The sequence below is a fragment of the Gymnogyps californianus genome, chromosome 1, assembly GCF_018139145.2.
Source record: "Gymnogyps californianus isolate 813 chromosome 1, ASM1813914v2, whole genome shotgun sequence".
NCBI lineage: Eukaryota > Metazoa > Chordata > Aves > Accipitriformes > Cathartidae > Gymnogyps > Gymnogyps californianus.
The window spans coordinates 97,111,985-97,139,097 of NC_059471.1; the positions used below are offsets into that span (position 1 = coordinate 97,111,985).

Here is a 27,113-nt window from a genome sequence, read left to right on the forward strand (position 1 = left end):
TTCACAACATGAACAAGTCTTCCATCCATCACTCTCCACCTCCATGCCAGTATATTTAGCATGTTATTTCCCTCCCCTCACTACATGCAACTACAGGAGTTATTTATATGTCAGAAGAAATCCTCATCACTAATTTTTCCCCCTACTTGCTGAATCCACAGAGTAAAATGACAATCTGGTGTTCTGACATCAATTTAATAGCTAGCTACTACCGTGTCACAGAGACACAGTTAATGTCACCACTACAACACTTTGATTTAGTCAGGCAGGAGGAGCTTACTAATTGCCAAAAAAACCTCTGAACTGGGCTATTTGTTTCCTGACTTGCTGGGCACAGGAAGGAAGCTGCATCCACACGCACACACACGTCACTCCAGTGCAGCTCTCTTCAGCTCTGCCCGGTGCATCAGCTTCCTTCCACCAGATCTGCTCCCGCTGGATGAGCAAAGCAACCGCTGGTCAATCCAAAAATTTCTCAGACACATCAAGAGGATAGTAAACCTAAAATGTCACTGACTTACCTTGTCTCTTCTCCACGTAAACATCTATTTTCAGCAATGTAGCTTCTATTAGTGATCTCTTGAGAGCAACAAAGGTTTTGTTTTTAATTCTCCCCTCACCATAGCAATATGAGTACCAAGTAGAAAGATGGTCTATTTAGTAAAGTGCATTTGATGCTATTCCTGAACACAAGATACAAAATAGTATCCTAATGGTTTGCAAGTTTTATTTTTACAGTAATTTCCCAAGAACTCAAGTTCCCATCAATTTTCTGTCATTACAAGTCACTTCCTCAGTTGTGTTTTCTGCTAAAAAAGTTTTGAACAAGGGCTATTATATTTTAAGAACAACATTTTTTCCTGACATTTCATACTATCATTTCTAGTTAGTTTTCTCCGCAAAGCTTCTCCCTCTCCTCTGTGTTAATGCATTCTTGATGTCTGCACTCTGACGGCATTTTTGTCGTCTTACCTACTCCCAGATACACAGCCAATTAGTCTCCTCAATCTTTCCCTGGATGACAGTTCCTGCGAGCACTTTATGATCTTTGCTACACATCTCAAAATTCTGCTTTCAGCTTCTAGTTTTATAAATAAATTGGACTGTGCGAAAGCAAACAGAATACATGCATGACAGTGATGTGGGGGAAATCATCTTTGAACAATTACCAATGAACATATATTTCAGACTATAGAACAAGCCAGAGAAGAAGAGCAACCCCAGCTGCTGATAGCGTCTATTTCCCTGGCAGACACTTAATGCAGGATGAGAGATCAGCTCTTCACATAGACAAGGCCAAACCATGGACGCATGCATATGGTTTGATTCTCCGCTTTCCAGGCAAAAAGGCCGCCAACAAAGAAAACCCATGGGCTGCTTCCAGGTTTACTTCGGTTTCAAGGCCACCAAACTTCAGATGTTTGCTTTGCATTGTGAACTGGCCTCTCCCAACAAGCAGCCTCCAGAAAAGGTGACCTATCGCTCACCTTTGGACACGGACTAATAAGGTGGCATCTCAGTCTCTGAAATTTTGGATATGTATGAAGTCATCTTCGGACGTCACATCACAAAGCCCAACCACTGACACAGCTTCTCTCGCCTGTTCACCATCTGTCTGGCTGCACTACCTGAACACGGCCTGCGCAAAGGGAGACAGTACTGGATCCACCCCACAGTCATCATGTTGGGCACATACAGTACAGTCATCACAGACGTACTCTCTGTATTAGGGGCCTAAGTCCTGCCAGGGCACACGCTCCCCCAGTGACAGCTCACAAGGGTCTAACTCAAAAAGCCCAAACACAAATGTTACGAAGATCAAAAACTTCTCACTAACAACAGCCCTTCACGTTCCCAGAAGTTCTTCTGAAAGGAATTAACAGCAAAGCCTGCTCCTCACCAAGGCTTCCTTTCTCTCTTTCCAGACATTAAAAGATGACACTGATTTGTACTACTGCTAACTGTATTAACAACATACAAACAGTGGTTCAGCACTGGAACAAGTTGTCCAGAGAGGCTGAGGAAACTCCATCCTTGGACATTTTCAAAACCCAACTGGACAAAGCCCTGAGCAACCCAACCTATTTGTGAAATAAGCCCTGCTGAAAGCCACCTCAAACTCAGACGGCACACTCCAGAGGTCCCACCCAACTATATTCTTCTACAGTATTATTTTTTTATTCTTACAATGAATGCTTGTAAAATTACAAGCCCACAATTACAATCGCCATAGAAAAAAGGATGCTGAGATCTCATATTTGACCATGGGAAACCATTCTAAGACCTCTTTCCTCCTTGAAATGTCATCAAGTGAGCTCTACAGGAAGGCAGGCAATGCACTTCAAGCAATAGTAATTAAGTCCAAACTGCCTGAGTTTTCACTCCACTTCCCAGGTGGTTTTTGCAGCCTGCAGTGAGCTTTATGTTGCCATGGCTACTCTTACACGCATTTCACCCCTCCTTTAAAACTAATCACATCACAGCTGCAGTAGAGACATGCCCTATCAGGTTAACTCAGCCACAGATTCATTTTTTCCTCTACCACCTCTGCAAGTCTAAGATTTGATTTAAAGCAAGTTCATCCTTCTTAAAACAGATGCAAGTTTAAGTATTACTTAGAGCATTTGTTTCGCTACTCTTAATCTCTTCACTAGCATTAAAATGATGGGTTTCTCATTGTATCTTCCAAATTTCAGTGTGTTAAGTCACATCTCTTTCATATCACAGTCTGACATAATTTGTTTGCAAAGGGCATCCAAATCAGCCACTGGGGACCAGGTGCCTGGGGAACTGCATGTTGCACATCCCCAGTGAAATGGGAACAGTGCCTGCCTCTCCGGACTAGAGGTCTGCAGCAGAGCAACCCCTGCAATGGGCATGATCAGCAAAGTCCCTGAGGTCAACTTGGTTTGTGTTCAAGAGTAAAAAACAGTCTGTGCGGTGTTGACAGTTGCTCTTCCAGTCTTTCCTCCAGCCTTTAATATCTCATGTTTTTCCTAAGCTCCAACTCCGACCAATATATAGAAATCTCCATTTAGTTAATGTATAACAATTGCTCCGGTTGCAGAGAAGAGCTTGAGTAACCAGATACTCATCATTAGAAAGCAGCCTGCTGAATAAAGGAATTTAGCAAGTAGCCAAAAGCCTGGTTCCCTACAATGTATTTTAGTGTTGACTGACACTTTTACAAGCTCACATCTGTGTAGAGACCCAGATATCAAAGAACACCCAACTTTATGTCATAACATTTCCCTAAGGTGAGGCTCTTAACAGCCCCTTTCTCCCCTCCCCAGCTACCTCCATGAAACTTGTAGGATGCCAGTTATTTTGGAGACACCGTCGCTGCCATCTGCCAGCCAAGCATGGCTGGAAACCCCTCAATGGGTTCAAAACATACAGCTGAGGAGAGGGACACAGATAAATGTATTGTAACAGCAGAACACTAAGTTTTATTTCCATAGTGAAGCAGGCTGAAAATCTGCCAAGCTCCACCTCTTCAAGTCATCAAATTTAAATACACAGCAATGCTATGTTAACCTGGATAAACTCATGGTTTATGCACACGGGCATGGTCGCGAAATTCTTTGGGTAATGAGTTTTTAAGATAGTCAAGATTTCCATGTTTGCAGATTCACAAGCAGCCACCACAGCACAGAAACAACCCCCCGAAATCCACATTGAGAACACTGCTCAAAGCTTCAACTCTTCTGCAAACTTCTGATTTATTTGAATACTCTAAGCTCCTAAAATTGCATGGTTTGGTGCTATGGGTGTGTTAGGAAGACATTGGCTGTTTTAATCTCTAGGCACTTATCTCATAGACAACTGCCCAGTCAATGTAGGACACCTATCTTCTCAGTGCTTCAGTTTAAGCTGCCTAAATAAAGCAGCAGAGCATACAGTGGCTTTTACACAAATGTGGTGATATTTCAAGCACAGCAGCCCATAGATTATGGGCACATTATCCACAGATAATAGATGTTATATAGAAATACACCATTTACAAGGGCATGTAGTGATAGGACAAGGGGTAATGGCTTTGAACTGAAAGAGGGTAGATTTAGATTAGATGTAAGGGAGAAGTTCTTCACTGTGAGGGTGGTGAGGCACTGGAACAGGTTACCCAGAGAGGTTGTGGATGCCCCATCCCTGGAAGTGTTCAAGGCCAGGCTGGATGGGGCTTTGAGCAACCTGGTCTAGTGGAAGGTGTTCCTGCCCATGGCAGGGAGGTGGGAACTAGATGATCTTTAAGGTCCCTTCCAACCCAAACCATTTTATGATTCTACGATTCTATGTGGTGCTTTGTGTGTCGAGTGATAATCTGTACAGATGCACCCAGAAAACTGAAGTGTTCCTCTACCAGGCTCAGGCCCATTCTTCCTCAGCCTCCCTTGCTGGTGGGGCAGAAAGTTGCACTCCACAGGCCTGACAGAGAACGTGCCAGCCAACGCATAATGCTCCTCTCCCCCATCATTTTGAGAAAAACATCAGTGAAGTGGACTAGCATTTAGATATGTGAATAATATACTAAGTATAGATGAGACATATTTTTTAAATCTCCATCCCAAGAGTCCCCAACCCGTGAGAGGGCCCTCTCTCCCCTTCACCCAGCATGGATGGCAGGGCCTGCCAGCAGAGCAGTGCTCTTCATCCACTCTGCTGCTCCCCTCAGGGCTGGGGAACTGGTGCAGGAGCACTAACGGATGACCTGGCTGCTCATTTTTGCCTATTTATCTCCCTCAGAAGTCAATCTTTCTTTAAAACAATATTTTAAGAGGCAGTCACTATGCAGTCTTTTGCTGCGCTACTCTCTGAAGAAAAACACAAACCAAGCACTAATTTGGCAGGAGCAGGGCTTAAAGCTCATGTTTGACCAGTTTAGCATTTACGTTGCAGCACTTCCCAGAGCGCTTTAACAGTCACGAGAGCCAGCAATGCCAGGCTCCCCACCAACACGGAAACAACCTGCCCCAGCTGTGTGCAAATCACCCCTCCAGCACATACGAATTAGGAACCTCCAGGTTATTCTGCCTAAAATAACAGACAATACATTCACTCCAAAATACAATGAGGGGAAATACTAATAAAATCCAATTGAAGACGGAGATAGACATCATTAGAGATGATGTGCTAAACTATTGCTTCAAACACCGGAAACCGAGAAAGGAAAGCACAATTACAGTCAATAAGCAAATAAAATAAATGGGCAGTGAAATTACGCAGCTCATTAAAACTGCTTGAATATACATGCAAGTCTAGCATAGGCCTCCTCTCTCTCAATGTGTCTCAAAAAATGCTAAACTATTGCAGTACAAAATACAATAGTAGCCAAAACTTTGTGATCTGAATTATTTTGCTCTTAACTCAGAGAAGTGCATTAATGAAATCAAAACATTCATAGCAAGTTCAGGTGTTTCAACAAATCACTCAAGCTACAAGGCAGGGCTAGGAACATGGTAAGATCACTGAGTTAAATTACCTCAAGTTCTAATAAAAAGTACACCGATTAATCAATCTAAATACATGTTAGTATTTCGGGCTCCTTTGGTGGCCAGAAGCTGAAACTTAGAGGGCAGATTTGGCAACAGGGGAAAAAGAAAGTAAAAGGCATTTGTTTCAAACATTTTGTAGCTTGGAATGGGTCAATTAAAAACCACAAAAAATTAGAGCACAGGATTCTTATGAGTTTATCCTATATATTAAGTGATGACAAGCACAAACAGAATAAATCCATTATTTATGTACTAAGCGATTTGTTGATTGGTGAAAAAGGACAATTCTTCTAGGGTCTCATGTTGCGGGAAGACTTTAACCAACCAAACTCCCTGTGGCAGTAACGACTCACCAAAGAAGAAAATGTGATGTCTCATGGTCTTATAATTTTTGTGGACTTTAGTTTTGCACTACGCGTTATACAACCTGTATATACACTGGATTGCTGCAGTATATCTTGTGAGGCATTCATACCTGATAGCAGAAAACGCCTATGTGCGGAGACATAGATGAGTAGATGCATGTGAGCCCTCTGGACTATTTCCTATACAGCTGTCTGTGACTTCAGAAGATTGTTACTGTGGTGGTCCCTTGCACATCTTCCATTGCTGCTTGAGCACCAGCCTTCATATATCTGAGCAATGCTTTTTTTTGGTGGGGGGGGTGGGGGGGGTGGAGGGGGCATGCTGGATTCCCTAGGTCGTTCCTGAGGTTGGTGGTGTTCTTGCATCAGACACGCAGCAAGGGAGCCAGCCTCAGGCCTGCAGGGTGCCACATAAACCCCCGAGGAACAAAGACCCTTCACTTCCTTAGACAAATTCCTTCAAGAATACAAACTAAATTTAGTCCAGAAGGTGACCAAAATACGTTCTGTCCAGCAAGCTAATAAGGGTGCTCCAATTCAGGAGAAGCAAAAGATCACAGATGGAATTACAGAAAAAAAACAGGTTAATCTCTCAATATGCAAAGTTGATTCCCTGCTGAACTGGTGATCTCTGATCTTAATCACCCCAGCTCTGTCTGAGGATATTCTAAGAGAATTACAGCAGCCAAACTAACACATTTAAGAAGAAGAAGAAAAAAAAAATTAGTCTTTCAAGTTACTTCCTACAGAGCAGACTTATGTTAAAAAATTAACAAACTAAAATATTTATCAAAGTCAGCTTTCTTCAAGCATCAACAAATTAAAGAGTTAAAAAACCCCAAACCAACAAAGCCAAAAAAGCACTCTGAGGTACTCACGTTAGGTCTCATCTATATCTAATCAGAGAGGTTTGAATGAGCTTTCTTTTCACAAACAAATAGATGATGTCATTAATTTTCTCCTGAACCCTGAGGCTGTTGAAGAAGAGGATCTGACCTAATACCAGTTAATTCCTGCTGTGTGCAGAATCGTAATCTCTCCTGCAAACCAGATCTGACCTGGATTCAAGTCAAGAATTTTAAGAGTGAACAAAATGGGGGGGGGGGCGGGGGGGGAGAATTACAAAAGAGATGTACATGCTATGCCTATGTATAACACACACACAAATTTAAATTTGTATCAATACAAAAGCATAACTGATATCAGATGCATATACTACACCCCAATATTGAGTGAAGACATGCAGAATTAATTAAAAACTACACTGTGTTCATGTATAGACCTACCACATGTACTTTCTTTGGTAAAAAAACCCATTCAGCAGTACAGCTGTTAACATCCTTAAGCTCTACATTTCCTGTTTTTTAACATCAAAACTGTAAAGTCACTTACATACGTCCCATTTTCTTGAACATTTTGAAGACTAAAGAGGCTAGTAATCACACACATTTTACTTTGAGCTGCCACACTGTATAGCTGAAAGCTTACATATCTGCAGAGATTCACTGGAAAGCTTAAACGTAAATAAACTCATTAATATTAGAAGTGTGTGCGTATACACACAGAGGATTGTAGGCTTGTAAATTGCACAGGCATAACTGCCTGGAGGAAGCACTTGGCAAAAACAAAGCCAAGAAGATCACCCCACAGATTTTCATTTATTTGTCTCTTCATTGCCTTATAAAACAAACAAACAAAAGAAACTACATGTTATGCTGGAGACTTCTTCTCAGCAACATCACACCCCTTGGAAAGTTTACTAATCATAGCCATATTAATTACAACTCCAGCAGGCTTTTCCTTTTACAGTTGAAGTGACATGTAATTTTTCCACTAAAACTAGTCAACAGATTGCACTTGGGTTTCTAAAAGTTGCTATTTGCTCCAGACGCAGCTCTAAGAAGTTCCAAGATTTCTTTTGGCCGAAAGTCTTGGATGTACATAGCGACGTGTAGAAATGAAGCCAGCCCAGAAATCTAGGGCAGCCCTGCATCGCTCTTACCTTTCCCAAAGCCACGCAGGCCCATCGCCGCATGCTCCTCCGGCACAGTGAAAAACCCAGGTACACCTGGGCTCCCGGCCCCGCTGCTCCATGCCACCACCCTCCCGAGCCCCAGCTCACCCCCAAGGGGAAGCAACCTGCTGAGCTCCTGGTGGGGGGAAAAACTATGGCAGTCCTTAATTTGCACCTGCCTGAAACATTTCTTTTGAAGTGCTGAAGACACCGGTGTCCCGCAAACACCCTAACGCATTGTGAGCCTATTGCAGCCTAATTTCCAAGTTGCGTGCCGAGAGAGACAGCCATGCAAACGCTAAGGAAGAGCACCAAATAAGAGCAAAGGAAGTTTAAAAATGCTCTCACAACAAACTGGAAAGACATAATCGCCATCTTACCCAACGCATGCTATGGCATCCTCAGCCACTATGCTCTCAGCAGAATAAAGACATACAAAAACTCAAACAACGGCAAAACTGAGTCCTATGACAAATAAAGAGGGCACCAGCACAAATCAGGGAAGGTATCTACCCCAGCCACATATTAGGAAGTACATCAGCCTTCGAGAGAACTTCAAAAGGACCACCACGCTCCAGCCCACCCCAAGAAAGCATTTTAAAGGACAAGCCACCACCGCAGTCACAGCGCAAAATCCAACTTACCAATACAAGTAATAGGCTAAAGCCAGGGCGATGAGTGTAGTGCAGATTCCAGCTAGCAAGCATATACCCGACTGGCTTACCAGCATCTTCCCAGTTTGTTATTGATTAATAAAACCGCAAAAAGGAGGAGGAGAAATGGAATGACAAAAATGGACGATGTGAGTCTTGGCTAGGAAAGCAAATCAGTCTTGACATGGAGGAGGGATTATGATGACAAAAGCACATTGAGGTAAATCTGGAAGCACTGCAGCTACTAAAACTGACTGCTCAGCAGCAGGAAAAAAAAAAAAGCTGGGTGTCCTCTCCATTACGTGGCTTCATAAAACACTGAACTAAAAAAGCCCCTCTTACCTCAAGAATGAAGGTATGATTAGGGCATAAGTGGACTAATATTTAAAATAGGTAATACTTCTCAATAAATAATACTGTCAGGTGGTGTTGCTGACAAACCAAGCTTTTGCTCTAATCCAATAATCTTCTTACAGCAAATTACCAGGCTACAATCAACTGGATTCACTCGTGTGGTGAGGTACATATGTTCAGCACTGCCGCTTGACACCTTTTTTTTTTTTTTCCCCCTCAAGAGCTGACAAAAGATTTTAACAAAATCTAGATTTTAACACAAAGGAACCTCCCGCTCCACCAAAGCCTGTCTCTTCTCTATGGAGAGCAAAGACAAGGCTTGAGAGAACATCACGGCAGAGAAAGGGTTTGGTCTGCATCCAGAGTGCAGTCCTTGCAGGGCAGAAGGACCGCTCGCCTTCACGGCACGATGAAGGGACATGTTTGAACTGCACAGACTAAAGAAAGGGACTTTGCAGCCAGCCGCGGAGCAGGCTCCTGGGTGCTTTGCTCAGAGGGGGACTTGGGACTCCACTGCCCTTACCCTTTCTCTGCAGGTCTCTGAGGAGAGCTCTACCCAGCTAAAGACAACAGTATTTTCTCTCTCTTCTTCCCACTCTAATTCAGGGCTTTCGGGAGGCCCGAGCCACAGCAGGCACGCTCTAGTGGCTTGGTTAACAAAAAGGAGATACCAGAGCCTAGAGAGGAAAGAAACAAGGTGGCAGCGGTTACATCCTACCCAGGCAGCAGGAACACGGTGCCACCGGTGTGATTAAGGCTCAAGGGCCCGTCTGGCTGTTCTGCACCATGATCTGGACAGTCCAGATAAAGAGAGACTTGAGGCCACGTCCGCACAGGGACACAACAGTCAGACCAAAGAGTGTGATTCCCATTCACCTACCATTACACCAACACAGCCCTTCGTGCAGACAGAGTTTCCACTGGTGTAACTGATCCTCACCTGGTAAGAGTTAGGCCTCTCAAAGAAACAAGAAGAAACAAAATCCAAACAAAATCTAGCTTAAATGCCAAAGAAAAATTAAAGTGGTAGTCACAGCCCCCTGGCGCTCCCATTTTCTGACCAAACTTTAGCAGCAGCACTACAGAAAGCTACGGCATGCTGTTAGCTCCTCTTAAACCCTTGGCTGCCCTATAAGTGGATTCACAGAGATTTTAGGAGATTTCAATGAAGTGGAAAGAGACAGTACAAAAACACTTAAGATACAATAAATAAGAAGTATTTACAATTAAAGAAACAGACAATACTTGGAACTATTTGGCCAAAAAGGAATAAAAGAGGCTGTGAATTTAAAAGTCACAGCCAAATAGGAGATTTTATCTGGTATGAAGTTCAGCGGAGCTGGGTGGAAAAAGAATGTAAGAAGCTGCTTGAGTTTAAATGCACACACAAAATAAATACAACATACTCCAGAAAGCGTAGTGAATAGGGTCCAGTGGAAACTAACTTCTCAACCAGGACAGAAGCATCACAGCATTCATGAATTACAGGAAAATTTCAGGTGCTCTCTATGCACCAAGTCAATAGGTCCTCCTGCCCTCTTATATCCTGCGCAAAGTCCAGGTCTATTGTAAAATCTTCTTCAACCTCACCTATAGCTCAACCACATTTCTCAAGTGACTACACAGATAAAAGTCTTACTACTATCTACATCTTTGTCAGTGAAGGAGATAGCTTGCAACTAAATTCCTTGCTTGGGAATAATCAGTATCTGTGGGCTCCAAAGGAATTTTTACTGATTGAGTTCCCCAATCTCATTCTGAGACTGCCTACACTGTTTCTGTACTCAATTACAGAAATAAAATTATATTAAATTATATTAAAATAAACCCCAAAACCTGAGAGACAAACACACATGTAGTTCAAAGATGACAGGAAGGTTCCAGACATGCAGAGTCTGTAAGCTGGCACTTGGAATGTTTTTGTAGGTGAAGATCAAACACCAGTTTCCAGGACTTCTGATCAAAACTTTTCCAGTGCACAATATTCATTACAGAAAATGCATGTAACGGAATATGACTGGGCACAGGACAGCCTCAGGATTTTGTAAATAAAGACCAAAACCAAAGTAGCAATTATTAAGAGGCCTCATTCAGGGGGAAAAAAAAAAAATTAATTAGGATATTGCAATAGCTACCTATATTTGGAGCAAGGCTTACTTGGTATTTCTATTATAAAAGCAATTCTAAAATTATAGTGCTGGTATTCAAACAGTGATTCTATAATACAAGGCCTTACATAACAAACAGAAAAGGAGTTATCTAACAGAAGCCCTATTAGTACAAAATTATTTGAGTAATAGGCCTCTTGTATTGTATAAAATAGATCAATGTTATGTAATTATATAATGTTGCCAATCTTAGTCTCTGATGATTAAGAAAAACCTCAGTAGTGTCTACTGATCTCTAAGACTACACAAAATGCTCCTCTTCGCTCCAGATGTTTGAATTTTCAAGGCACATGGGAATTCATCCTTTGTATTCAGATAAAAATAAACTACAAAAGAAATTTCAGGAGTGTAAATGCATCTATGCACCAAGCTGTGAAACCTAGGGACCCATCTCCTTCTAGATAGATTGTGTGAATCTGGAAAATGCTTTATGGCACTGTTTCCTTACTTGTTAAAACAGAGACGCAAAATAAAGGATAAACAAAAAAGAGTCTCATCTGCGATCATCTGAGATAAAGTGTTATAAGAAGAACGATATACTTTGCTTTCTGGATGGAAAATTATGCAAAAAAAAAAATCAACCCTCAAACATAAGAAACAAAGAGAGCCAACAGGAGATATCTGTCAACATGCAAATGTGCTGTGGCTGAACAAGGAGAAGCTTCTGACTGCTGCTAAACGAAGTCTCAGCAAACATCGTATGCATGCCTACAAGCCCCTACCCAAGTTCAAAGCTTTTCTTTGAAGTACTGCATACTAATTGGGAAGAAATTGAAAGTCTGTCTTTCAAGAACTGCTGAGCTGCTTTAAATTTTAGGTATAAGACACTACCTTCTGCAAAAGAGGAGCAATACGATTTATTCTATGGTTGGATCCACAGTAACGCATGATCACCAGCGCAAGTGAACCAGTAGGAGCAGGCAGGCTCTCGGGGCTGCCCACTGGCAAACCCACCACCTCCCTCCTACCCTCTCCTGAGGGCAGGCTAGGAGACAGATGCGAGACTGGGCACATTGGCTTCGCTTGCTTACACCTCATGCCTCTGCTCCAGCATTTGCTACCACAATCCGTACTGCCAGGATGGAAAAGCTTAAATAAATACAATTATTTATTATTATTATGATTATTAAATAAATAAGTAAATGAATAACATGGTGAAGCGAAGGCCCCAGATGACAGCAGAGCTATCCACATGCTGTAAGAATCACAGCTGCAAAACCGAAAAGAGACAGCAGGAAAGTCTTCCCCTGCAAGTGCTCTGCTATACTAAAATCCAGAAATTCCCCAGAAGAGCATTCGCATTATTTCACCCTACAAATGTACCTCAAAACTGCTAACTGCTCACAGCTTACCAGCAGTGCAGAAAGGCTGCTCTAAAAGATAGCTGAGAAGCAGAATATATGCCACTCAACTGTAACTTTAGGTCCCCAGTCTTCTTGACGGATCTGTGACAAGTGAGAAAGACCAACCAGCCCACTGTCACCAGACTGACATTTGCCACATGGACAAGGATACTCCTCTAGACATTTCTTTATAGGAAGTCCACGCTTCCATCAGCAAATTTTCCAGGGTTTGACCCGCGAGGGAGATGAGGGCTGCATGGAGGGGGAGGGAAGACAAAAGCCACTGTTCTGAAGTATCTGGGTTTGGAAGATCTCCATCACAGAGGAGACAGGGAGAGAAGTAAAAATACTAAAACCAGAAGCGGTAGGTGTTCTGCTGGGTGACTGACTGTCACCAAGGCAGCATTAAGATAAAACACCATTGTTTTGCAGTCAGGAAGGAATAACAGGTGAAAGATGTGGCTTGGAAAAGCAACAGGTACACAACCCAAACAGTTCCTCTGTCAGTTCACGTGAGCTGAATTGGCAGCCTCAATTGCACTGGGGAGCTTGATCCTGTGGAGGTGGAGGAGGATATTCAGTGCAATGGTGCTTCATACAGTGCTGTGTGCAGTCTGCTATTCCCAAACCAAAGGGTAAGAAAGCAAGAAAGGTAGAGCTGTACAGCAGGGCAGGGGCCCACATCACCCCCTTTCTTCCTTGTACAGGATCCAACAGGATCTCTTTCTTGTCACCTCAGCTGCCATCAGCAGTGTGTTCCCACCTGAACACAATGGCTATACTTCTTTCGGATGATTTCACTGACAAACATTTCACAAGGCCGTTATCAGTCTGAATTCATAATTATCCTCGTGATCACATCTCTTTTTGCATATACACAAAAGCAGGTATCTTTCTAAAAAGATAGAGCAGACTATCAACCAGACTGATAGCAAAAACAAACACATGCCGGACAAAGTTTTTTGTTCTGTGTTTTCAGAGAAGATCACACCAGCCCCTTCTGACCTGAATACCAATACTGGCAGCAGCCACACACTACACAATCTTTTCAGCGTAAATGGAACCCCTCCCACCTCCCCCGAACAAGAAAAAACCCAAAACCCCCAAAGAAACCACCACAAAAAGAAAAAACCCTTCTCTCCTACACAAATTTGAAGACCACATTTTGAACACAAAGCTGAACTGCATGCGCATGAACGTGCACTTTTGCACATGGTGAAATCTTTATAAATTACAACCAGAACACTTTACAAATACAGTATCCCACCCATTCAAAAAAATTAACTTAGAAGTGGGAAATCTGTACGTTGTTAAAGTTCAGGCTGTTGTTGGCCATTCAGCTGGGAAACTGAACGACAGCCACTCTGCAAAGAGCCCATCTATTTTAAAATCTACGTGAGAAAGACCTGAAGAGAAACATCTACAGCTCTCCCCATTTCTTAAGATCTTCCATTGCCTGGTAGCTTGGCATCCTATTGCTAAATAAACCTCTTGTAGCGTATATAGTTAATTCAAACCATTATGAATTCTGCAGAGCAGGGGACCCTTCTATGGTAACACACACAGTCTTTGAAAGATGCTGCCAACAAAGATCAGAAATCTAGGACTGGTTAGCATTGTCACGATTCAGTTTCACTTGTTCAGCTTCTTCTGAACAGCAGCCTTTTAACGCAATGTTTGAGAGGGAGGCGACCTAAATATCCTTTTACTGAAGGCTGCAGGGATCCTTGAAATCACTAGCTCGCTAGAAATGCATGTCTGCCTTGCACCAGCAAAATTCAGACAGCTACTTTGCATGAGGGCTGCTCCACAACTGACAGCAAAAGCACAGGAGTTTTCACAGATGCTCTCTGCTCTTTTTATCATTGTCTCATGCAAACTAGCTCTGACTGGACCTAGACAAAAGGACATTAAAATAATTCTGACACTGTGAGTACTTTCTCAGTCCTACAGGTGCCACGGTACTGATATCAATCTGATCATGGGAGATTTCTCAGTGACCTAACCCAAGTCAGGTGGGCAGCTGCCTGCATGGAAATTTCCCCATCTCTGTATATTCCACTGCATTGTTTCCACTTCTGTTGGAGACGCAGATCACCGGAGTAGAGGTTGTCTTCTGTTACCTGGCACAGTTATAAAGCACTGAAAGAAATGTAAAATTATAGTATACAAGTGGGCACCCATTTCTCTAGGAGCTCGCAGCGTTTCAGAATAGTTGGACTGCCAAGTCAAAAAATTGCTCCCCGTCATTTGAAAAATTGGAAGCTAATTAGTAAACAGAGGTGTTTATTGTAGCAAAGCCTCATATTCAAAAGAGCCTGTGTGCCATACTCGAATTCTGGATGTCACTGCTGCTAGCTTGGCACTGCTCTTCAAAAGCTCCTCAGTCAGGCAGAGTAATAGTTTGAGAAGCAGCATTTATGCTCTTACGATTAATTTTTATCTACCAGAATAACCCTTAGCTCATCTGCAATTATATGACAAAAAAAATCAGATATTCAAGGATATTAAAGACTGCCTGCAGTTCAATGCAATGTGTTAATATAGAACACATTCATAGACAACAAGTCTAGCAAACCAGGCTAGCTTCCTTTAAAATAAACAAACAAGCAGACTGGTCTACTTACCAGAACTAGTCTAAAAGAATCAATATTTCTCTAATCAAGACATATAACAAGAACCTTCATGCTATTTACTCAGCAATGTATAATTGCTTCTTGAGTCTGCAGTCTGTGCTGTTCACTTTCAAGTCCATTTAACATTAATTACTTCTTTTGACTCATTCTATTTAAATTCCTTTTCCTTTTACTATAAGCAGCCAGATTTCGGAAATACCTGTAATAATTGAAACTTCACTGCATTAATAAGTATTTTTCTGTAACTAAGTTCATTACTTCCAGGTGACTGGGAGCTTATCCTATGCCTGGTTTGACTGACTGGTCACAAGTCCCTACTCCCAGGCACTGCTAGAGGCTCACTCTTAACTTATGCTTAAGGTCACCATGTCCTGAGGTTTGCTTGTATAACTGATTCTACAGTTATTACTCATCCCAGGTCTGTACCAACAAGATACATCTTAAGCTAAACTGTTGGGTTTTTGGTGTGGGGGTTTTTAAAATTTTTTTTTTTTTTTTTTTTTTTAATTTTTTAGCAAATTTCGGTAGACATTAGGGAACAGTTAACCGAGTAAAGCTGAGAAACTGGTAGTGGTAGGCACAGAGGGACGAACAGCCTTAACACAGCAGCACCTGCAACTGGGCCGTAAGTTTATGTTACCAAATGTCCCAGCACTACACTGGCCCACAGTCACAAACAGTGAAGATGTTTTCCTTCTGGGGCACACATGACAATAATAAGTGGCATTGCTATACCTTCAGTACAGGAAAAAGAAGCACACAAGTAGATGCTTAGGTCTTTTGCTCCCATCTTGCAATAGAGATCCAGAGTACCCAGACGATTTCTTACTGAACAAGGCAAAAGCTCACAAAGCCAGGGCAAGGAGTATCTGCCCTGACAGCCATCCAGAAGGGACCTGCAAAATGAGCCACCGCAGCCAGACCGTGCGGTGCGGGTGAGCAGCCCACGCTCATGGCCAGCGGCTGTCCACCTGGCCAGCTCTGACGTGTACACCCGTTCTCCGCCACGGTACGGCACCAGCAGTTGCCACAACAGCCCAGTAGCTGCATCACCAGCTCACGCTGCACTGAGCTTCCTTCTCTCTGTTCTTTTCCTTACATCATGGCAGGAGCGAGTGCTTGTTCTGTTTTTAGAGGGGTGTCCTTCGTTTGCCAGCCGTTTTCAATCACAAATGTATTCGGTTGCATGATCTCCAACTCCTTGGTCTCAGGCCAAGCCACTCGTGTGCATCAGGCTACTTGTCCCATTAAACTTGAACACCACAACCACGGCGGAAAGGGAGGCTCTCTTAAGAGGGAGACACAGGTGCAGAGACTGGGCAAATGAACCCTTGATACAAAACTGGCCTTGCTGGTAAGGCATAATAATATCATCCTGAAACACACAGTGACAGCATTCATATTCCCATCTGTACTTTCTGCTGCTTTGGAAAATACTGTCAAAGGTCCTGAATGTGTGGTCTTCACAACTTAAAAAAACATGTGAAAACAATTGCTCCCATGGCAACACTGACATTTTCAAAACAATTATAAAAGAGTAAATGCCATTACAGCTTCTTATAAAGCACTTTTACTTTGGATTATTTTTTCTTCTTGAAATAAACATCCCTAGGAGATCCAGTTTATAGGTCGTTGGTCCTTGATTTCCACCAGCTGATCCACCCAGCTAGAACTGGTCCCTGTGCTGGCCCAGAACAGTGACTGCCCTGGCAGGGCTGAACAGCGCTGTGTCCCAGGCACAAGCGTAGCCAGCATCATCCGACAAGGCTGCTCTTCCCCTAAGCTTTCTGGGGAGCAAAGCTTAGTGGGTTGCAGTCCGAGTGTTTTCAAAGATCAAGAGGACCGAGTGCTTCACAAAACACAGTTGTCATGCTCGCTTCTTCCAAATAAAAGTCACAACAAGGAGACCTGACCTTCTGGTGCCTGCCTCTTATATGCAGGCTCAGTAGTTAGGGGAGACATACTGAAGTGAAGGACATGGAAACAATATTCACCCCATCCTGGAAGAGTTCAGAGTAGTTCTTTCCTTGCAGAAGAGTGCTGCATGCTATAACATACCTAACGCACCCAGGCCACCTCGAGTGTTTCTAGACTACCAAGGAGAACTAGTCCTTTCTCATTTTCATAGTGTCCTGACTCAGCGCACTGTCTATTAAAAACAGATAGGAGAGAACATTACTTCTGCATGTTGTGCAAAATTGACTCTTAGCTTAAAAACCACACCGTACCAGACTAACGGTAGGGATTGTATCTCTGGTAGCAGCTTTTCAGAACATCAGTCTGCCAGCGAAGAGGCCTCTGTCTTATGGGCTTTGAAATGGCCCATTTACCACAGCCTTCACATTGGTAAATATGAAAGCAGAGAATGTAGCTGGTTTTCTGATGTACTTTGCATTTCTCCTTGCTTGACCTATAGAAAACTCTTGAAATTGTGACTGCCATGACTGCTTTTGTGAGCTGCTTTTTGGTCTAGCCTGCTGGATCTTTACATCCACAAGTACTTTGCAAAGATTCCCTGCCCCCGCCCCCCCCCCCCCCCCCCCCCCCCCGTGGCCCCAACTAAGTTTATATGAAAATTGAATCTTCCAACAATTGTTACAAATTGTAACACTGGCAAGTCTGAGAAAGAGAAATTCCCTCATGAAGACACACGATAAGAATAGCAGCAGATGATACCTATAGGGCCTATACGTAAACTCCAACAGGAAGGAATGGCTACTATGGCAAATACTATCATAATTTGGCCTCCCTGTAATTCAGTCCCTTACCTCCTTGATTGTGTGCCTGTTGGTACCAGTTGTGCTTCGGTTCATGAAATCAAGATTTTTTTCTGCAGAAGAAGCATCTACAGGGACACTAAAAAGCTCTCAGTAAAATTTCTCTAATCCATATTAATATCTATCGACCCACTCAGGATTTATCTGAACAATCAAGAATGTGAAGGCTGAAGGAATTATTCATGGGATTATTCAACCCATGCAGCTCCCAGCATGGCCATCCACTTCATTCAGAACATTTCATTTCTAGATTATTCCTCCTTGCAGGTTCTAGCAACCTGAGGTAAGACACCCAGGCATGCACTACACGAGGAGCACAGGCACCAGGCTTGGCAGCCTGCAGGGCTGGGTACCAGAAGCCCAAGTTCTCTCGTCTCCAAACAGAAGCAGAGCTTGAAAATTCAAGAGCTGTGCACAATTCATAAAATCCTGTCCCCCAAGCATATTTTAGCTTCTCAGTAATGCTCACATTGATGGCCTTTTCAGCCCTTACACACAAAGAAGAAAAGCAAAAATTGCAGCCATGTAAGCTGAAAAATATGCTGCAAAACAGCAAATGCATAAAAACAGACTTTCATGTATTTCTGGGGCATTGCTCTTACACCGATGGCAGTGAGCCCAGGCAAAAGCATTTTGCAGAACCAGTTTTGAAAGTAGCTGGTCACCATGACACTGTAACAAGGCTACTTTCATGAATCAACCTACTGGGTCTCCCTCCACCCACCAAAGCTGCACATGGTCAGCATTAACAAGATTCAGCTGCAATAACTGATTTTTTGGGGGTAAAATTCTGATCCACTAATATTTGGGGCTCACACAAAGTGGTTATTTGCCCACCTAATATGGTCTGGGATAAATGCTTTAACTTCTTCTGTAGCAGGAAAATGTACATCTTCAACAGGGATGTAACTTTGCATGGGGTCAGAATACATGACCTGAACACAGACTGTGGCTGATCCAGTATGTACTGCCCAGTGAATCAGAGCTTTGAGAAATGTCTCACAGAAACAAAAGTTTCTTGGGACACTACTTGTCCTATAATAGACCTTGAAAGGTTACAGAATACTAAAGGAACACTCTGGGTCTTTGCAAAATCACCAAGATTAAATTACTTTCCTATTAAAAAAAAGCTACTAATAGCCCATGAAGGGGCAGGGTATCAGAGATCATCATTAAAATGTCAACATCTGACACTAACCACTCCGGGGTTTTAAGATACTGTCCTGGAAAAACCCTGTCCTATTGCTGTGTCAGTGGGGTCTCATCAGCTTTCCACTTCTGCTGTCACCGTTTGTAGGAGAGACTACAAAAAAGGGCAAAAAGAAGGAAGTTTGCTGCTATAACTTAACATTTCCGTATCTGGTTACTGGACAAAATTTAAGGATGTTTGGATTAAAGGCAGCCTAAGATGACCCCAGAGTCAGCATTCAAGAGATTTCTAAGAACTCTGTAAAGGAGGCCCTCAAAGCACTGCAAGGCCGCAGTTCCGCTTCCACATTTAAGGGGGGAGGCAATAGTTAAGTATCTTTTACAGTCCTCTGGAGGTTTATTTGTGGTTAAGTCTTTGCTGCAACGATTACCAACAGATACAGCATACATGAGATAGCAGGAGAAAACACTACAGCAAGCAACAAGCTGAAGCGCTGGTTTAGTCCCTAAATTAAAATTCTCAGAGTGGGAGACTTTTGACGCCTCTCCCAGCAATTCATACAGCTCTATGAAAAGAACAGGATTTGCACTCCCATTTTTTTCTAAAAGCATCTTATTGCTACAGACAAAACGCAAATACAGAAACGTGGGGGAAGATTTCTTTCTTACCACCACCACTGGGGACCACTTCTGGCACCTGGCAACACTCAGAGCAACAGGAGAATACCCCATCTCCTCCCTCCAGGGAAGTACCACTGTTTATGTTTCAAGAGATTTGCTTTCTCATTTGCCTATAAGCAAAAAAGACATTCTTCAATGAATGAGGGTAAAAATATTTTGTTTAGAAGCAAAATACAATGCAAACAACATGCAGCTGCTAACCCAGGTCACAAATTCTTTAACTCAAAGTCGTCTTATTAAAGTTACCCATCTTTCTCTTTTCTTTGGGGAAAACACCTACTTAATCCTTCTTCCCATGTACTAATACTACACTCTGCTCCACAGGTACCAACCACTCTTGCTTTCAGAGGGTCTAACTGGCACATATCTATGAAATTAAAAGCAAGTGTTCTCAACTTATATTTAGTAGTGAAATTGCAGCTTCTATTCAGAATGGAGAAAGGGCTTGCATACTCAAGAACTAGCCTACTTTTCCTAGCTTTACTAATCAGCATAACAAAAGGTATTTCTTTTACCTACGAACCTTGTCTTGATAGAAGTTATTGAAAATGAAGCAGAAGCAATTATCCACTCATAACACACACTTAATCCCTATATTTTATTAAGAGCGGTTTTTATGATCCTGAAGCAATTAAGTTAATCATTATTTAATTTTAGATTACTGAACTGGAGATTTACTTCAGACACAAGCTCACTTTCCACATAATTTAGTCTCAGTAATTAGAGATACACTTTACCCAGAGGTGGCTTGTTTAAAGCGTGTTATCTAATTTCACAAGCCTTACGCCATGAAAGTTTCATGCAGAAATCTACAAACCAAACTTCAAAATAAGAAAACCCCCAGAGAAACTCAGATCTACCAGACTGCAAACCTGTTTTTCCTTAAAAATAAAAAACTGAAGAAAAAGTATTCTTCAAACATGTGCCCAAAGAGTCAGATGTACCACAAAAGCTAATATAAAGCATTTCTTTAACCCACCACTACCTTTAGCAAAGTTTAAAGCTGTAAGAACAAAAAATTCTCTTCTCACACAAATCACTTTGTTTAGAACTTATTTTAACCAGGATGTAAGGTCTACAGGAAAATGTATGTGTCTGTTAGGATGCCCAGCAGGTATCTGCCAGGGGATGTAACCAGCACTGAATCGTTCAGACACTTAACAAAGACTTCTGTGACGGTGTTAGAGGAACAGAAATAAAGACCAGGCATGTAGGTTCATACCGTATATATTTACCCTGGATATCATACCATTTGAAAACTGCTCAATTCCAACCTACTTCAGAAAAATTTGTTTAAACATGTTGTTGAAACCAAACCATACTAGGAAATGGCAGTTAGCCATTCAGCTAGCTACTACCCATCTAGCTCAGCTTTAGGTCTGTATACAGTTCATGGCATCACTAGCTGCCAGTCCATCTGGGCTGGCACGCTGCCCAAAGCCAGTTTTATGTCAAAACGCATTTGTTGTTTTTTGGAACAAAGGGTATCATCTTCTACTGCTGCCATTACAGAGAAGGAAAACAGATGACCAGGCAAGCATTTTAAAAACATACACCACTTTTTGCAACTCTTTGTCTTCAAAATTGTCCAATAAAAACACACGCAGTTGCTCAACACTCAATTAAAAGTCAACTATATTCAAACCAGCAGAGAACTACCTCTATAAACGTGGAAGATGTAGATTCATGTCAAGACTTTAGTGCCAGTACTTTTATGATCCGGTTTGACTTGCCACATAGAAGAAAGGCCACAGAACTCATGAACAGCACGTAAGATTTCAGCAAAGACTGACAAAGAAGAATAAGGGTGTGAAGCTACAAAGAGATCAGGACACAACAGGTTTGCTGTAGGGAGTTTACTCAGAACAAATATAAGTAAGACTCAGCTATCCAGATTTTCAACAAACATTATTTAATACTTTTCCATGTGGTATCACATTAAACATGTGAAGTTGGAGACTGGTGGAAGAACTGTGACAGCAGTAAAGATCCTGCCCAAAAAAGATGGTGACAGACAGCACGGGAAGAAAAAGCTGCAGATACCTTGGAAGTTACTAATGAAAACACTAAACAAAACCCAACAATCAGTCTTCCGCTTAATTTTTAACTGATTAAAGGCTTGCATACAAAAAAAGTAATTATGGCAGCTGATGACAAAGTTGGGAAGCAATTTGAACATGACGTTGTTATACAATAGGCACCACAGCCTTAAAGGCTGGAGCCATAAGAGTGGGATGAAAGTCACTAATATACAATGCACAATCACATATATAAAATAAACAAACCCCAGCTAGACACTGGAGGACAATCAGTGCCTGGAGCAGAAGGGCCTGGATGCACTAGCCCATCGTAGCACAAAATGGCTGCGAGTCACCACTGAGATGCAGCTGTGAAAAACGCACATGCGTTTGGGATGTATCCAGAGAAACGTTTCCAGAGATAGGAAGTACAGGGAAGTACATAAGAGGCACTGCTAAAATCCCATCTGGAATACTGCACAAGAGAGGCTGCCCATGTTCAAAAAGGAGGCACTAGAAACGTGGGAGGCTGAAGGAGCATTTCCAGCACTGACAGCATGCACAGAGACCGGCACGCACAGCAGAAGGATGCAGGGGGATTTACAGGGGATGCAATTGTTCCCTGTAAGACAGTAAAGATTACTAGGATGGGAAATAAACCATTTGAGCCAAAAAAGGCTGCTGATACCAGTACAAACAGGTATCAACCGGCCAGGAGTAAGTTTAGGCTGGAGCCTATCAGAACAGCAAAGCTCTGGGAGAAGCTTTTTGTGACAATAAACCTACATGCTTAAGGAGGCCCTTGTTATGAGAAGGACATTATGACACGCTACCTGTTTTCTGTAGCTCCCACCATTTTTGTAGCTGTCCTATCTAAACATTCATTGAAGGGTCTGTAAAACTATCACCAAAAGCAGATGGTTCAGTTCTCAATGCTGGTGGAGGAAGGTGGTACATGGTGTGAGAGTTACGGGGGGGTGGGGGGAAGCTGATTTATAGGGAAAGTGTAAATAGTTACCATGATATTCCTGCATACCTAAAAGGCAAACAAATATCTCCTAATTTAAAATAATACTGTTAGCCATTTTGTTTACATTAAAATCCTCACATGCAACTACGGCAATAAAAAGCGTGCATTAAAAAAGCTCAGTAAGCCATGAACAGTATCTCATCCTACTTCCCAGTATCCCACAAGATAGACATCTGTAGAATGGAAGCAACATAGCATGCCACAGTTCAACAAATTGCACCACTCAAGCCAAGCTGCTCCTTGGAACAAGAACGTTCTCTGGTCTTGAAGCGATTCTTGAACACTGCCTTCATGGCCTATCAAAGGAATCTTTGCCTTTTCACTGCCTGTGTACAGCATCACTCATTCAGACATTTTACTAAAACTGATAAAACTGAGGCCAAAGGTCCCAGAATTAGACACTGCAACTGCTAGGAGAGTAATTTCTGGTTCAATATCGAAGCACAGCAGTGTTATGCAAGAGAACAGGATCTGAAAGCAAGTTTTGGTCTGACACTGTTTATTGTACTGGTGCCTGCATAAGAGGTACTTGAGCCCTAAGGAAAGAGAGAGAAGCTATTCCCATTTAGGATTCTTATCTTCCCCACTTCTTAAAAAAAAAAAAAAAAAAAAAAGAAAAGAAAAAAATCTATCTCCATGAACTGGAAACTGCAAGTTGTATCAAATTGCTTTTCTGATGTCTTCTAAGATTGAACAAACAGATTTAGGCAGTACATTGAGGATAAGAGAGTCACATTTAAGTACACACATATTTTTCCATTTCAAAAAAGTTCCCCAATTAAATATAAATGCATGTGCACGCACTTGAACACTTACACAGTTTCTCTCTTGCATAGTACCTTGCATTGAATTCAATATGATAACCTCCAAAACCATGTTTCCATTAGCTACTTTGATACCACAGCTTTGAAAATAATCTCAGTGCTCCAACATTTAGGACATACAAGACTCAAAAGCGGACACATACAACTCTGTCTTCAGCATCATCTCACAAGGGGAACATTTCATTCCTTTTTCTTTTTTTTTTTTTGTTTCTCTCTTTTTTTTTTTTTTTTAAATAATTTATTAAAACTAGTGAAACCATTTTCTGGTCAGTTTTCTTCCTCACCATAGGAAGAAGTATCAATATCTTTGAATCTTCTGATTATTTGCTTGACCCACAGCTCGGTCCATTCCCTAAAGACCATCTTCCACATGATAATAACCAGATGTTGATGGAGGAATGGCAGTCAGGGGAAAAAAGCAAAAAAAAAAAGGGGGGGGGGGGGGGGGGCTTGATAATGTGTTTTTAATCACAAGTTAACTTTCTCCCTAGATGGTAAAACTGGTTTCATGGCAAACCTCTCTCAATGTCTTATGGAATCATACAGATATTAACAGAATGGCTTCAGGAAATTACTTCCTGCCACCATCCTACTACTGTGACCATCACCTCTTAGAAAGAGAGCTCCTATAAACTAAATGCTTTCCTACTGATAATTGGAAATGGTTGACTCTGAAAATGCTTTCAGAAAGAGAAATCTTCACTTATAGTAGGAAAAACTAGGTGAATGTCAATCAATTATGACGGGTTTACAACAATCCATCAGAAGTGTTCCCCCCACCATAATGCATAACTGAACTGTGAACCTTCTTGCCACGGCTGTTAGAGGTGGCATAAGTAGACTGAAAAGAGAGGAACTGGAATTATTAATGAAATGGAAATTAGGAGGATATGACAGAGCAAATACCAGTCATTGTGTTGACTGTAAATCCTTTTGTAAGGCATCCATTATAAGCCAGATTACTGACCTAGATGGACCAATTAGACAGACTCTCTCCCTTTTCAAGATGGAAGTTAGACTTCTGCAGCAAACAAAGCATTTAATTTTCCATTGCAACTTGCAACCAAACCCTTCAGTTTTGAGCTTCTCTCTGTAAGATGGGGAACAGATAAGCAAGAATGAAGTAGATGAATGTATCTGTGGCCTCGTAACTCTGCCAAGTTCTCTGTTGACTCGTCAAAAGCAAGCTTGAGCACCAGCAGACCAGTTACATCTAACCCTGTCCCTAGCCTTCTGTGGAGCCAGGGCTCTGACGGATAAACATCCTCTGGCAGGTTCAGCTGTGGCAGCCTAAAACATTACTGCCCCCTCTAGTCTATTCCAGCCTTCTGCTAGGGATCACTGCTTCATAGCTGGAACACCTTCATAGCCTGCACCTTAGTTGCTCCAATTCACAACTCAATGTGTTAGTTTAAACCCCCGATGAAGGTGGGTTCTTGCCATGACTCTCTTTTTTTTGTTGTTTTTTTTTTAAAGGCAGCAAACTCCACCAGAATTTTCCAGCTGTGAACTGCTGAGTCTGAAGCACCTGCACACGTTCTTTCTGCAGTGCCAATGGTTGGTAATATCTGGAGGAGCAAGCAATGTCCGAGATCATTGCAGCAAGATTTGCTAGACAATCCTGATCCAAGTTGAAAAGGCTGAATTATTATTGGTTAAAGACGCTGTAATTCTTCTGATACTTGAGACCAGAAACAGGATAAGTCCTCAGCAAGTTAACTCAGATGTCTGTATAGCACTATAGTGCTTAGTTGGAAGGCTTTGATCTCACTCCTAGCGTCAAATGTGACATACAGGAAAGGAAACCATGGCCATATGAAATGACAAGCTGGGAAAGCCACAGCTGCCCTAAACAACTAGGACAGAACATCTTTGAACCAAGATAAGTGTGCCCTGTCTTGGGAAATGTTACCCCAGTTACAGTCCAGACAGGCTTAGTCCCAAGAAATCTAATAATTTATCTGCAATTTCTTAGAGACTAGTTACCTCTGAGGTTTTACCATGACTTACCCCTAATTAAAGGCCTAAATAAAAAAAAGCATAAAAGAGTAAGATGGGAATTTGAGTAGGCTCAGGCAAGGTTTCTTTATTTCCTTGTGTTTAAGAGTGCTTGGGTTTTAGTTGGGTTTATTAATGAAATTTAAATTGTGAATAAATCTTGAATGTTGCTGCAAACTCATCCGTGCTTTAAAAAATAATTGCCTAAACTGGCTTCTGGGAAGAAGTAGGCTCTGAAAAAGGACCTAAATTATTTTTCTAAATGGCTATTAATTGTAAACATAATTTTTTCCTACCACAATATATAATGTAAGCCTGTCATGTTCAGAGTAATTCCAGTGATTTTTAATTTTTTTTTCTTTTAAACACTGGAATATTCTTTTGCTTAGAATATGCCCATTATAGAAAATGTTTATGGCAACAGCAGAACACAGTTCTGCCTAACACAGCTACATAAAGGACTGCCTTCACAGAAACAAGGATAGCTAGGTGCTCTATTCAGCACCTAAATACTATGGAGAGAGACCTGCTGTGGAGCGAGTGTGGAAAGCATACACAAGAATGATCTGCAGGGTAAGGGATAAACTTAATTTCCTAATTTCCCTCTTTCTTTCACTTTTCAAGTCTTTAAAAAAAACCACAACAGTTGCAAACACCCTCCACTGATTTCCTCTGGCTGACCTTCATAACAGCATGTTCCTTTCACTACGGTGGCCCTCTGCCACCTTCATTTTGTGCCCTGCCCCAAACCCTGGGGCTGAGCGTCCCCGCACCGCACTCCAGGGCAAGCCTCCATTGCGCAGCTGGGGCTGCACAAGCTTTTCTCCCATTGCTCTGACATTTTCTTTGGTGTGCAATAGATTTATAGATAGCTTTTAGAGCTGTAGGTCTTTAAATGGCCTTCAGTCAGGAAAAAAAAAAAATAAATCCCGAAACACAATTCTTCATAATTACCCACTAATGAGAAGCAATTGATCATTAACTTTCATGCTCTGATCTTCCACAAGCAGACTTTCCAGGTACTCCAAATTAATCATTTTCTTAGGAATTCACAGATAAGATTAATAGGAAGGAGTTACCTCATGGGATTTGAGAATTGCAGCAAGTCTTTAGTAGAAATACCTTTCCTTTACCGGCCTCAAATCTGTAAGGTTCCCAAACAAAAACTTGTAGGTGAAGCATTAGTCACATCAAGATTAAAACTTCCAGCAACCTGTATGTGCCCAGCACGCCAGACTCGCGTCACCTCCTTGAGCTCACCCACACACTCCTTCCCTGTCCACGTTAAGTCCCTTGTAGCAAGAGACTGCCAACCAGGGTCATGAGTCAAGCAGGCTTGGCTAAAAATATTCTCCAACACTGTCCCTCATCTGCCTCACTGCTGTCCACCTCATCCTCTCCCTTGATGCTGGATATCCTTCAAGCTTCCAAGTTGTTTGCAAAGCATCTACTGCTACCAGTGCTAGCACTAGCAAACCCCAGGAGACAGCCACATCCTAGTACTGGGCACAAACCTGCGTAGCAGCTATTTGTAGCTGAGGGATCCTCCTCCTCAGTAGTTATTTTACTCCCCCTGGTTAGACTAAACTAACTACACATTTCTGTTTGTTC

At 42.1% G+C, this 27,113-nt stretch overlaps 1 protein-coding gene across 2 annotated transcripts in view; it reads right to left on the minus strand.

The window, feature by feature from the left end:
- AGPAT3 (1-acylglycerol-3-phosphate O-acyltransferase 3) overlaps positions 1-27,113 on the minus strand; it is a 92,241-nt gene that overhangs the window by 28,581 nt on the left and 36,547 nt on the right. Inside the window, exon 1 of one of the 2 annotated variants that reach the window (XM_050906284.1) lies at positions 8,516-8,567. The exons of the other annotated variant lie outside the window; for it this stretch is intronic. The gene's annotated coding sequence lies outside the window, so the exon portion shown is untranslated. Of the gene's footprint in view, positions 1-8,515; positions 8,568-27,113 lie in introns of those variants that run through there. 2 annotated transcript variants of the gene reach the window in all.